The sequence below is a fragment of the Chiloscyllium plagiosum genome, unplaced genomic scaffold (assembly GCF_037043375.1).
Source record: "Chiloscyllium plagiosum isolate Xiang-an unplaced genomic scaffold, Cpla_swu_hap1 HiC_scaffold_5, whole genome shotgun sequence".
In the NCBI taxonomy this organism is placed as follows: Eukaryota; Metazoa; Chordata; class Chondrichthyes; order Orectolobiformes; family Hemiscylliidae; genus Chiloscyllium; species Chiloscyllium plagiosum.
In genome coordinates this window covers 52,634,675-52,647,010 of record NW_028270143.1, presented here as the reverse complement: position 1 = coordinate 52,647,010, position 12,336 = coordinate 52,634,675, and the positions used below count along the sequence as shown (strand labels likewise).

Genomic DNA, 12,336 nt, shown 5'->3' with positions numbered 1-12,336 from the left:
ACTTACACCCCACCAGCTCCATTTATACCATGCCACCCCAATCACACTGCACCAACTCCACTTACACTGCACCAGCTCCAATCACATTGCGTCAACACCAATTACACAAAGGTGGAACTTGGACCCAGTCCTTGAGGCCCAGAGGGACAGTACACTAGAGTTTTTGATTATAGCCTCACCCTTTTGAAAGTCCACCAATTAACTAATGAACGAAGAAACAACAAGTAACAATCACAGCCCACCAGTGGCAGTGCAACAATAAAAGTGGGAAAGGGAAAGAAAAGAGGGAGAGGACTCAACTAAAATGGAATTAGAGGGATAAATAATGCACCCCAGTGGTGCCCACATCTCTGAAGGTGTCATAGGTGGACATGATGTGCTCCTGTTAAAGCGCACTGGAACAAATGTAGCCATGGCAGAGGCAGTCAGGAACTATGACCTTCCTATGGCCTGATGCCTGAATGTGTAGATGCCTACTTTAACAAGGGACACAAGGAGATTCCCTGATCTGTCCACCCCCCTCCACCCCAGGTAATCAAAGATCAGGCTTATGGGACTGAAGTGCAACGAAAAGCAAACAACAAAGGATTTATAAAGTAACTCTACAGGAGGTGTAGTGTTCCACAATAAACATGCACATGAATCACTGACTTCAAAGCACGACAAGGTGACTCCAATGAAAAGCGGGAAGATTCCTGCTTAGAGAGCCCTCACTGGGAACCCATGCTGGCTGGCAGGAAAAATGGAATGCCAAGACAAGTACAGGTGGCAAATAAATGAGAAATGGATGGTATGCAGCAGCAGTCCATACAGAAACTGCTCTACAGCAATTGGAAGGACTGACCAGAGGTCATTTCCATGAAATAGCTCAAGCATGGTCCCCTGAAGAAGGTTCTGGAACCAATGAAGTATGAGCCCACCTACTCAATCTCTCCTCATGAGACAGTCCCTCTATACCTGGATCAGCCAAGCGGATATTCTCAGGATCGCTTACAGACGTACAGGTCCTGGGCCTCCTCCATCGTCACTCACTTACCACCCAATACCTAGAGGAATAAAGCCTCATCTTCTGCCTCAGGACACTCCAATCCCATGGCATCAATGTGGATTTCACCAGTTTTTTCATATCCCCTCCCCCCACCTTACCCCAGTTCCAACCTTCCAGCTCAGCACCGCTCTCATGACCAGTCCCACTTGTTCATCTTCCTTCCCACCTATCCACTCCACCCTCCTCTCCGACCTATCACCTTCACCCCCACCTCCATCCACTATTGCACTCTCAGCTACCTTCCCTCTAGGCCCATCCCCCTCCCATTTACCTCTTCACCCCTGAGGCTCCCAGCCTCATTCCTGATGAAGGGTTTTTGCCTGAAACGTCTACTTTTCCTGTTCCTTGGATGCTGCCTGACCTACTGTGCTTTTCCAGCACTACACTCTTGACACTAATCTCCAGCATCTACAGTCCTCACTTTCACCTGCTTACAATACCAGTCTATCTTTCCTTAGAATAGGGGATCAAGACTGTTCACAGTATTCCAACTTTGGTATGATTAGTGCATTATAAAGTCGAGCAAGACTTCCCTACTTTTATACTCCATTCCCTTTGAAATAAAGGCCAATATTCTACTTGGCTTCCTTATTACCTGTCAAACTTGGATGCTAGCTTTTTATGATCTATGCATGAGAAACCCCAAATTCCTCCGTGCTGAGGCGTTCTGCAGTCTTTTTCCATTTAGTTAATATTCAGGTCCTTTATCCTTGCTGCCAAAGTGCATCATCTCAAGTTTTTACCCACTCACTTAATCTGTCTATGTCCCTCTGCACCTCTTTGAGTCATACCCTGATTGTCCTAAGAGTGTGACAAATGCCCCTTAACCCAGTTATCTAGTCAACTACTGGGAAGGCATGTCATGGATAGAGGTGGTGAGTTGAGGCTCTTAAGTGACTGCTAACTGATCACTTAAGAGCCTTAGCTCCTGGTCAGTTGGGAAAGACCTCAATGGAGCTTCTACCCAGCACCTGACTGCTGAGGTGGTGAGAAGTGGGTGAGAATCCCTCGATAATTATCTCACTCAATTAATTCCTCTCCTTGCCACCTCCAGGCAGGGAAATGTTGTGCCCACAGTTTAATTCTATTTAAGTTTAACCTGATTGGAGTTTAACCTGAAATTAATTTTTTATTAGATCTATAATTCCTACAGTTGGGTCCTCTTATGGTGCATTGGTAAAGTCCCTACCCCTGAACTAGGAGGCCTTGGTTCAAGTCCTACCTGTTCCAGAGATGTGTAATATCATCTCTGAACAGGTTAATTAGAAAAATAATTTAAACAAAAATGCTACAGTTCTAAAGGTTTCGGTTTAGAAGATTCATCAAAGTGTGATTTAACAATGGAGGGGTACCATTGTAAAAGAATGCCAGGCTCCATAAATAATTTTTAAAAATTATTACTCAACTGTGGTATGGAAATCTTCAACGTATTTGGTCTGATGACCATGTCTCTGTATATCTTAATTTACTCAGTTTGAGATACAAGACCGCCAATGTGAAGGCTGAGAGAGAATCCTTTATATTGACAGGACCGCTCTCTCTTCCTTGGAGCATTTTGGCTTTAGGCCAGTAAAGGAAGAATTTGTACAGATTTGAAAAGTTGGACTTTTCAAATTCTAATGGAGAATGTTACATGCAAACGTTTCATTCGAAACAGGTTGAGGTAGGTTGAAGTGTCTGGTATCTTAATATCTGTACTGAAAGCAAATATGTTGTGAAACAAAAGAGCATTAAAAGAAGACTAGAAGAATTAGTTCTGAGCTGAGGACTGATTTCTTTGTCAGATCTTTTAAAGTACCTGAGACAATCACAGTTTAAACATTGTTTCCTGCGTCTTGCAGTACAAGCTTTCCTTTATTACCAAACTCTTCTTATATTCTCAATCTCTCCCCATTAAATTAAAAGAAATGAAACTTACAGTTTTTTCATCATCATATCAGTCTTCCAATAATATTGATGTTATTTTAGTTAAAAATCACACAACCCCAGGTTATAGTCCAACAGGTTTAATTGGAAGCACACTAGCTTTCGGAGCGACGCTCCTTCACCTGATGAAGGAGCGACGCTCCGAAAGCTAGTGTGCTTCCAATTAAACCTGTTGGACTATAACCTGGTGTTGAGTGATTTTTAACTTTGTACACCCCAGTCCAACACCGGCATCTCCGAATCATGGATGTTATTTTAAACACTGTCAAACACAACTACAGAAATTAGGAACAATTTTATTGATGAATCTATGAAATTGCTTCAGTTCACATAAACTGTTTTCTTAAAAATAGATACCACGATTTTTTTGTGTGATGGATTGCATTGTTCCCAGTTATAATGAAGTATTGATTTATGTCAGTTCTGAATTACAGCAAAGTAGGTCAACAGAAATAGTCTTGTCATTTAGTCTCAGTCCTAGCACCAAATAATAACAAATATAACTTGCTCATTTGATTTCAAAGACTCTTGTAAACAGTATATTCTGTATTTCACTCATAGACCAGATAATTGCTAATATCACCTGATGATATTTGTGAAAGAATTCATAGGACATAGAAAAACTGAGGGAGCTAAAGGACTTAACTACTACTTCATTGGAATTACAAATGTACAGTTTAACAAAATTTTCACTTTATTGTTATGTAGATAGCACATAGTTTAGAAATTTAAAAAGATTCAAGCTATGATACAGCAATGAGTTTGAAATGCTGAAAAACTTATATTCACTTCATTACAAATGAATTAAATACAAAGGAGTGTGAGATAAATTAATGGGGGAACAATTAAATTTTCCTCATTTGATTCAAGCTTAAGATTAATTGTTTCAATATTATTGCAGTATATGTACATAATACATCTGGGATCTAATGAAAATAATATATATAATTATAACTCTATGGACAAAAATTAGAATTATCACAGTGTGCTCCTGGAACCAAGGTGGCTTGTTTATTTTCAGTCACTATTTGAGTTATTAAAGGCACAAAAAAGATTTATTGTTGTTAAATCTGAGCTCAGCCTTTCCCTCATCTGAATCCAATGTGAAATTAGCTCCTCTTTTCTTTCCAACCCTCAATCCAATGAAACCCTAGCTTTGGACCAGTCCTTGATTGACTGTGACTGCACTTTGTTGCTCCTGATCACACAGAGTCATAGAGTCATAGAGATGTACAGCATGGAATCAGACCCTTCGGTCCAACCTGTCCACGCCGACCAGATATCCCAAACTAATCTAGTCCCACCTGCCAGCACCCAGCTCATATCCCTCTAAACCCTTCCTATTCATATACCCATCCAAATGCCTCTTAAATGTTGCAATTGTACCAGCCTCCACCACATCCTCTGGCAGCTCATTCCATACACATACTACCCTCTGCGTGAAAAAGTTGCCGCTTAGGTCTCTTTTATATCTTTCCCCTCTCACCCTAAACCTATGCCCGCTAGTTCTGGACTCCCTCACCCCAGGGAAAAGACTTTGCCTATTTATCCTATCCATGCCCCTCATAATTTTGTAAACCTCTATAAGGTCATCCCTCAGCCTCCGACGCTCCAGGGAAAACAGCCCCAGCCTGTTCAGCCTCTCCCTGTAGCTCAGATCCTCCAACCCGGGAAACATCCTTCTAAATCTTTTCTGAACCCTTTCAAGTTTCACAACATCTTTCCGATAAGAAGGAGACCAGAATTGCACACAATATTCCAACAGTGGCCTAACCAATGTCCTGTACAGCCGCAACATGACTCCCAACTCCTGTACTCAATACTCTGACCAATAAAGGAAAGCATACCAAACGCCTTCTTCACTATCCTATCTACCTGCGACTCCACTTTCAAGGAGCTATGAACCTGCACTCCAAGGTCTCTTAGTTCAGTAACACTCCCTAGGACCTTACCATTAAGTGTATAAATCCTGCTAAGATTTGCTTTCCCAAAATGCAGCCAGAGTTCAGATAAATGAGAGGGGACTTCATATAGACTTATAAAATTCTAAGAGGACTAGACAGGATAGATGCAGGGAGGATGTTCCTGATGATGGGTGCACCCATAACCACAGGTCACAGTCTAAGGAATCAGTGTGGACCATTTAGGACAGAGGTGAGGATGCATTTCTTCACCCAAAGAGTGGTGAGCCTGTGGAATTCATTACCACAGGAAGATGTTGATGCCAATGTATTCAACAAGCAGCTAGATATAGCACTTGGGGCAAATGGAATTAAAGGTTATGGGGAGAAATCAGGATTAGGCTATTGAGTTGGACGATGAACCATGATCGTGATGAATGGTGGAGCAAGCCCAATGGTCTCCTCCTGCTCCTATCTTCTATGTTTCTATGTTTCTTTGAAACGTTGGATGCCTATCTGATTCCTAGTTAATATTACGGGCAATGAGCCCACTGTAACTAGAGAAGGAGAAAGTAGAAAACTGTTCCATTAATTCAGCAATGTGACTGTTTTGTAAAGTATTCTGCTTCTTCAGCAATATTTTCAATATCAGCAAATAATTTCTGTATTTTAAATAAGAAATGGGATACATTATGAAACCATATTTTGAAATGAAACAAAATATGCCTTTTCTCAAAAAAAACTCAGGTCTTGATGGAAAGACAAACAAGAAACATCAAGCTGATTATTTCCAGGGCATGTCTATTTAACGTGTGTAAAATATCTTCTACAACCCTGTCAGGATTGCAAATTCAATTTCTTATTGTCTTGAAGGATGTCATCATCTTCTAGATTTCCAAGAATCTTGAAAAATGCAGATATAAAAAAAATTATAACTAATTATGAAACTGATAAATATACCAGTAGAAGTATAGACAGAAGAAGAATGTGAATCAGGAAATGGATGGCATCTTAACTTCAGATGATTTCAGATCCCCAATTTCATCACTTTCACAGAGAAATACAACATGCTCCAACATAAATTAATGTGGCCCTCTTTTCTTACAGTGTTAGTAAAATATTTCAACATAATTTCATATGAACAAACAAAACACTAATTTAATAGATGCTGATATACAATAAGAATAGCTACAGCTCTTTTTTATAACATGATTTCTCTATTCTAGACATGTTAACAAATTGTAACTTCAGTCAGAATAGTAAATGATTTGAATTCAATGGGCCATACTTATGACCACTCAGAGGAAACAACATGGACAACATAAACATTATTGTTTGATAATGCCATTATATATGCACTATTAAATGACAGTAAAGTTATATTGTTTATAAATCTAAGGAGTTGTAAATGATGGGATCTGTCCATGGCAATATTTTATAAATGATACATTGTATCATTAGGATGAATAGAACAAGTAAATGCTTGTTGAATAGAACAAGTTCATCAAATTGTTCGTACTAATAGAAAACATACCTTTTAAAAGCATAAACATTGGGAAATCCCTTTCCCTCATTGCTTATAGAATGATGTTCTGTGTTCCAGAGATTTCCAGGGATGTTGCAAAATCCAGACATAGAAACAGATGGAATAAGATATAATAAAACAAACAAATTTCCAAACTGAGACATGAAAATTTAGAGAGAAACACAATGTGAATCAGGAAATGGATGGCATGTTTACTTCAGACAATATCAGATCCCTTAGATCATCATTTCCACAGAGAAATCAACCTGCACCATCAACCTCAACAGTCTCGTCTTTAAGGCAATTTTTACTGAAATGTTCCAACTTAAGGTTACGCTAACCAGGAAAACATTATTTTCAATTGCAGTTAGTAATAACTACAATTTTGTTAAAAATAATGAACTTCCTCAATTCGAGACACAGGACGAGGAATAGGCATTTCAGCCTTTTAGTCTGCTTCATCATTCAGATGGATCATAGCTGATCAGTAATTCAATCCAGTTTACCTGCTTTAGCTCCATATTCTTGATATAATTACCTAATAAAAAAGAAATCTGTCGACATTAATCTTGAAACTCAAACTGTTCCTGAATCCGCAGTGTTTTCAGGGAATGAATTCTAGATTTATGCTAGGCAATGTATGAGAGTGCTGTTCCAAATTTCAGATGATGTCAGTGTACTTTGACTCTGTTGTTGGAGGGAATAGTTTCTTTATATAAGCCTTACTGAATCCTTTAGAGAACTTGATCAAATTAAAGCTCAGTCTTTTCTACTCAAAGGAATATAAGTCAAGTTTATGCAACCTGTTCTCAAAACTTAACTCTTTAAGACCCCACATCATTCCGATGAATTTGTACTGAACTCCATATTGCCATAAACAAACGTATTCTTCTTGAATTGAACTGTAAACTGAACATAGTACTTTGGATGGGGACTGTACAATGTCTTTTTGCAAATGCCTTCTCCTATTGTTTTGGAAATTTAGATTTTCAATTTTGTGTTCATTCATCTTAACCATTTCTAAATATTGTGGCATGAAGCTCCTGAACAAATTCCAGGGGAAGACAATTTGCCATGTCTTGACAATCAGAATACCTGCCTTAATCTTCACTCTCATCATGTTTCATAACCAAGTTATAACCGAGACAAAATCTGCCTCTAACTTTGTATACTCACATTGTCAATATTTTTGTGTGAAATCGTATTTCATGATTCCTGAAAGTACACATGGATAATGGCCATAAATACTTTGTTTATCTTATTTGTGACTAATTAAAGTAGATTAGCCAGGCATAACTTATACATGACAAAGCCATGTTAGCTCTCTATAGTCAGTGCATATTTATCAAATGATCTAGGCTGAGTAACAAATGCTGATTAGCTTTCCCACATAGAACATCAAACACATATAAATAGACTGCATAAATAGACTGTTCACCTTTGCTATGTAATGATTTGAATGTTAAACGAAAGCATACCTTCTAAACTGGTGTTCAGAATCACAAATCATCCTCGGTCTTTGATTTTGGCATTTTGGTGGGCGGCACAGTGGCACAGTGGTTAGCACTGCTGCCTCACAGCGCCAGAGATCCGGGTTCAATTCCGAGCCTCAGGCGAATCTCTGTGTGGAGTTTACACGTTCTCCCCGTGTCTGTGTGGGTTTCCTCCGGGTGTTCCGGTTTCCTCCCACAGTCCAAAAATGTGCAGGTTAGGTGAATTGGCCAAGTTTAATTGGCCAAGTTAGGTGAAGGGGTAAATGTAGAGGAATGGGTCTAGGTGGGTTGTGCATCGGCGGGTCGGTGTGGACTTGTTGGGCTGAAGAGCCTGTTTCCACACTGTAAGTAATCTAATCTAAAAACTTGAGGTTTCCAGGAATGCTGAAAAGTCCAGATATAAAAACAAATGGAATAAAGAATGATTAATATTAACTCATTTCATCACTAATCAAGAAAGGATATTTAGAGAGAAGCTGAATGTGAATCAGACCATGGATGGTATCTTAACTTCAAATAATTTTAGATTCCTTTAATCATAATTTTCACAAAATATTTAACATTTTCCTCCGTAATGTAATTGTTAAATGAAGTACTTCATTAGTTGTCAATTTATAAATCTAAAGAATTGTAAATGCTGGGATGTATCAAAGATAAAGTTTTTTTCAATATGTTATATCATCTGGAGGAAAAAATAAATAAATGCTGTTACTCAGACTATCTCTGTTAAATTAATCATACCTTCTAAGAACATAAATTGTTGGGAAATCATTTTTCCTCTCTGCTGATAGGATGATATTCCATTATGCTAATGGTTTTCATGGATGCTGCAAAATCCAGATGTAAAAACAAATGAATTAAGAATGGTTAATATTAACCCATTGCCAATTTGATAAATATTCTAACAGAACTTTGAAGAGAAGCAGATGCAAATTGGAAAATGTCTGGCATCTTTTCTTTAGATATTCTGCTCATAATGCTTATTTAACATGCTGTGACATCTATCTTTAAAGCTCATGTGTAAATGGTTGTTGTAATTTCAGATCCCCAAAATCACCATTTGAAGAGAAATAAAATGATTTCCTTCAACGTTAACACTGTTGCAAAGAATCATTAATAATTCTGAGTGGATTATTAGGAATATTATTAATGATGCTTAATATCATTTGTACCATCATCATCATCGTGTGGTCATAAACAGTGTGCTTCATAAATGGAGGGAGGTGAGAATTGAGGATTTGACGAGAGTGGGTATTTTCTGGCAAATAGTGAGTAAATAATCTCTAAATGAAATGTAGTTTATCCTCTTGAACTTAATTTAGAACTTCAACAACTGAAAATAACCTCCAATTTACACAAAACTTAGACAGTACCTACCATTGGTTGTTCACAGCCAATTAGCCACAACTGATTGTCTGACTCTGGATCAGTGGTGCTGGAAGAGCACAGCAATTCAGGCAGCATCCAACGAGCAGCAAAATCGACGTTTCGGGCAAAAACTGACCACTGTGTGCAGATAACTGAGTGACTTCTGATAACTTGGGTGTGGCTTGAAATTGGCTAAGAGCCTAATGAGTTTTCTTCTCACACTATCATCACAAACTCTCACATTAACTATCTACTATGTCACTCTGGCACTCTGCTTGTTGTTGCTAGTCCGATTCTTCCACTCATTGTCATTGGGATATCCTGGGATCCCTGACACTAATGCCACCCTCAAAAATCTGTTGTGTACAAGCACGGCTTCTGCCCAGGGAGAAAACTGCATTGGTCCCTCAAAATCCTGGAGTCATGGAGTCAAAGAGATGTACAGCACAGAAACAGACCCTTCAGTCCAATTCATCCATGCCGACCAGATATCCTAACTTAATCTAGTCCCACTTGCCAGTATTTTGACAATATCCAACTAAACCTTTCCTATTCATATATCCATCCAGATGCCTTTTAAATGTGTAATTGTACCAGTCTCCACCACTTCCTCTGGCAGCTCATTCCATACATGTTCCACCCTCTGCATGAAAAAGTTTGCCCCTTAGGTCACTTTTATATCTTTCCCCTCTCACCCTAAACCTATGCCCTCATGTTCTGGACTTCCCCCACCATTGGGAAAAGACCTTGTCTATTTATCCTATCCATGCCCCCTCATGATTTTATAAACCTCTATAAGGTCACCCCTCAGCCTCCGACACTCCAGGGAAAACAGCTCCAGCCTGTTCAGCCTCTCCCTATAGCTCAAATCCTCCAACCCGGGAAACATCCTTGTAAATCTTTTCTGAACCCTTTCAGGTTTCACAATATCCTTCCCATAGGAAGGAGACCGGAACTGCACAATACTACTGTATCATTAATCTTCAATTTAACTTAACCTAGCTCTTTAACAATCATGAATACTGTATGTAGTAAAACATAAGGCTTCAAATTGTTCTACCAGACTTTCATCTTGCTCCCCAACTGTGGTCGTAAAAATGAAAGAAAAAGCATAGAATGTAAAGCGTCAATCAAAGTCAGGACGACCACCGAAGAACATTTGATTCCGAAAATTACATGTTAGTACTGTTGGTATTTACCGTTTTAAAGTCGGTAGCCACAATGTAAAATCTTTTTTTAAATATACATACACTTTAAAAAAGTAACAATTGCAAATTCAAGCAGTTAGTTTGCCAATTGAGAAAATACATTTTAACTTATTTATAAAGTTTGCTCTACACTTTGTGAAGGTTTTAAAAATTGTTGAAACGACATCTGGTCTCAATTACTGTTTCAGAAATTGATATTTAGACAAAACTGCCATATAAAATATTCAATGTAATAACAGAATATAAAATAATAGTTTGCAATTATAAAGGATATATTAGTAAAATAACAAATAAACCATAAGTTAACATCTTTCAAAGCTGAACTTTCCAGATGTTCAATTGTCATGGTAAGATCATCGCTAAACTTTTAGCTGAATTACAACAGCATACAAATTTAATAGTTACATTATTTTACAAATGATTAATAATTACCCGAAGTTTTGTATAAATTCTTCCCAAGTGTAGTTTGAATGACTGTACCTGCGGTAAGCATTGACTTAGACTGTGGGGACGGAGCAATGCCACGTCTCAGAAGCTGCAAACTGCTGGAATGTGCTAAAGAAAAGCTGAAGGGGAGAGATCGGAATCTCACGGGATCAAGAGGTGAGTGTTGGACTGTTAGCAACTCAATCCCTGAGTGAAATTTCACTATGTATTATAATATTCAGCAAGATGAAGGTGACACATCATTTACGTTGGTGCTAGAAATGTTTTGATTTATGTGACTTGTGACACCCCCGTTTTGGGACGGCACCATTTAATAGCGTGGGGCGTCAGAGAGCACAGACAGGGCTGGGATGAGAGCGGAGCAGTGATATCCTGATCTTCAGGGAGAGGATAGAAGCGGAGAACGCTCACTCAAAGCAGTGGTCACAACTACTCCAAACTCATCAGCAAGTTTGACCTCCCGAAAGATTTTGTTTCGCATAAATAAAAACAAAATAACTTCGGAATGTGTAAAACAGGAACAAAAACAGAAATTGCTGGAACAGGTCTGGCAGCATCCCATCAGAGTTAACCCTGAAACAGGGTTCTGAAGGGTAATTTGATCGAAAACGTTAACTCGGATTTCTCTCCACAGATGCTATCAGACCTGTTGAGCTTTTCCGGCAACTTCTATTTTTGTTATGACTTTGATGGCATTGTAGATTAATAACTAAATTTGTTTGGGAAGTTGGAGTATTTTCTCGGTGAGTCAAGCATATATTCAATGAAGTGTATGTTTCAATAGTCAGGCGCATTATTTTGCAGAATGTGCTCTGAGCTGCTGTGGGGCAGTTCTGCAACAATAACATAACCTTAAAGTCTTTCACAGTCCCGACCGTACTGCATGTGGTGGTCAATTTGTTATTTATAGATACAAGCATACAAAAGTAGTTCTGATGTATTTGTGGACATTGCAGTTGTATTAGTAATCTGGTTAATTGAAGCAATGTTTGAGCCCGCTTAACTCAGCTTCTCTCTCCAAAGATGCCGCCAGACCTACTGAGTTTCTCCAGCAATTTCTGTTTTTGTTTCAGATTTCCAGCATCTGCAGCTCCTTCTTTTATTTCGAATTAAGCAATGCTATTCTTATGCAAAAAAAAAACCATATACGTTTGGTTATTATCATACTAGTACGGTTTTAATATCAAGTGAAAATTGCGTGGATTTCGGACAATACAATGGTATTGTTTACTTCATAATGAACGTATGAAGAACTGGTTGCCTCTCCGATGTATGAAAGGTGCCTTGCGCGTACATTTCACATTTAGTTTATAAGTGCTTTGAGATCCAGTTTTAGACAATTTCCCATCTCTTACACTTTTTAAATACTTAATTGTTTTTAAAAGAGTTATTCTTATCCACATCAAAAAGCAGGGAACTA

The 12,336-nt window shown here is 38.5% G+C and overlaps 1 long non-coding RNA gene and 2 other non-coding genes across 3 annotated transcripts; all 3 read right to left on the bottom strand.

The window, feature by feature from the left end:
• Positions 1-3,209: 3,209 nt before the first annotated feature.
• LOC122550289 (uncharacterized) lies at positions 3,210-10,966 on the bottom strand. The gene is made up of 6 exons (XR_015757106.1): positions 10,902-10,966; positions 8,635-8,720; positions 7,879-8,277; positions 7,577-7,615; positions 6,410-6,467; positions 3,210-5,778 (listed from the first exon to the last, which is right to left on the bottom strand). It is a non-coding gene; the product is annotated as an uncharacterized LOC122550289 (long non-coding RNA).
• Positions 5,862-5,930, bottom strand: LOC122550398 (small nucleolar RNA SNORD123). The gene has a single exon (XR_006311845.1). It is a non-coding gene; the product is annotated as a small nucleolar RNA SNORD123 (small nucleolar RNA).
• Positions 6,587-6,655, bottom strand: LOC122550400 (small nucleolar RNA SNORD123). Its single transcript, XR_006311847.1, has one exon. It is a non-coding gene; the product is annotated as a small nucleolar RNA SNORD123 (small nucleolar RNA).
• Positions 10,967-12,336: the final 1,370 nt, after the last annotated feature.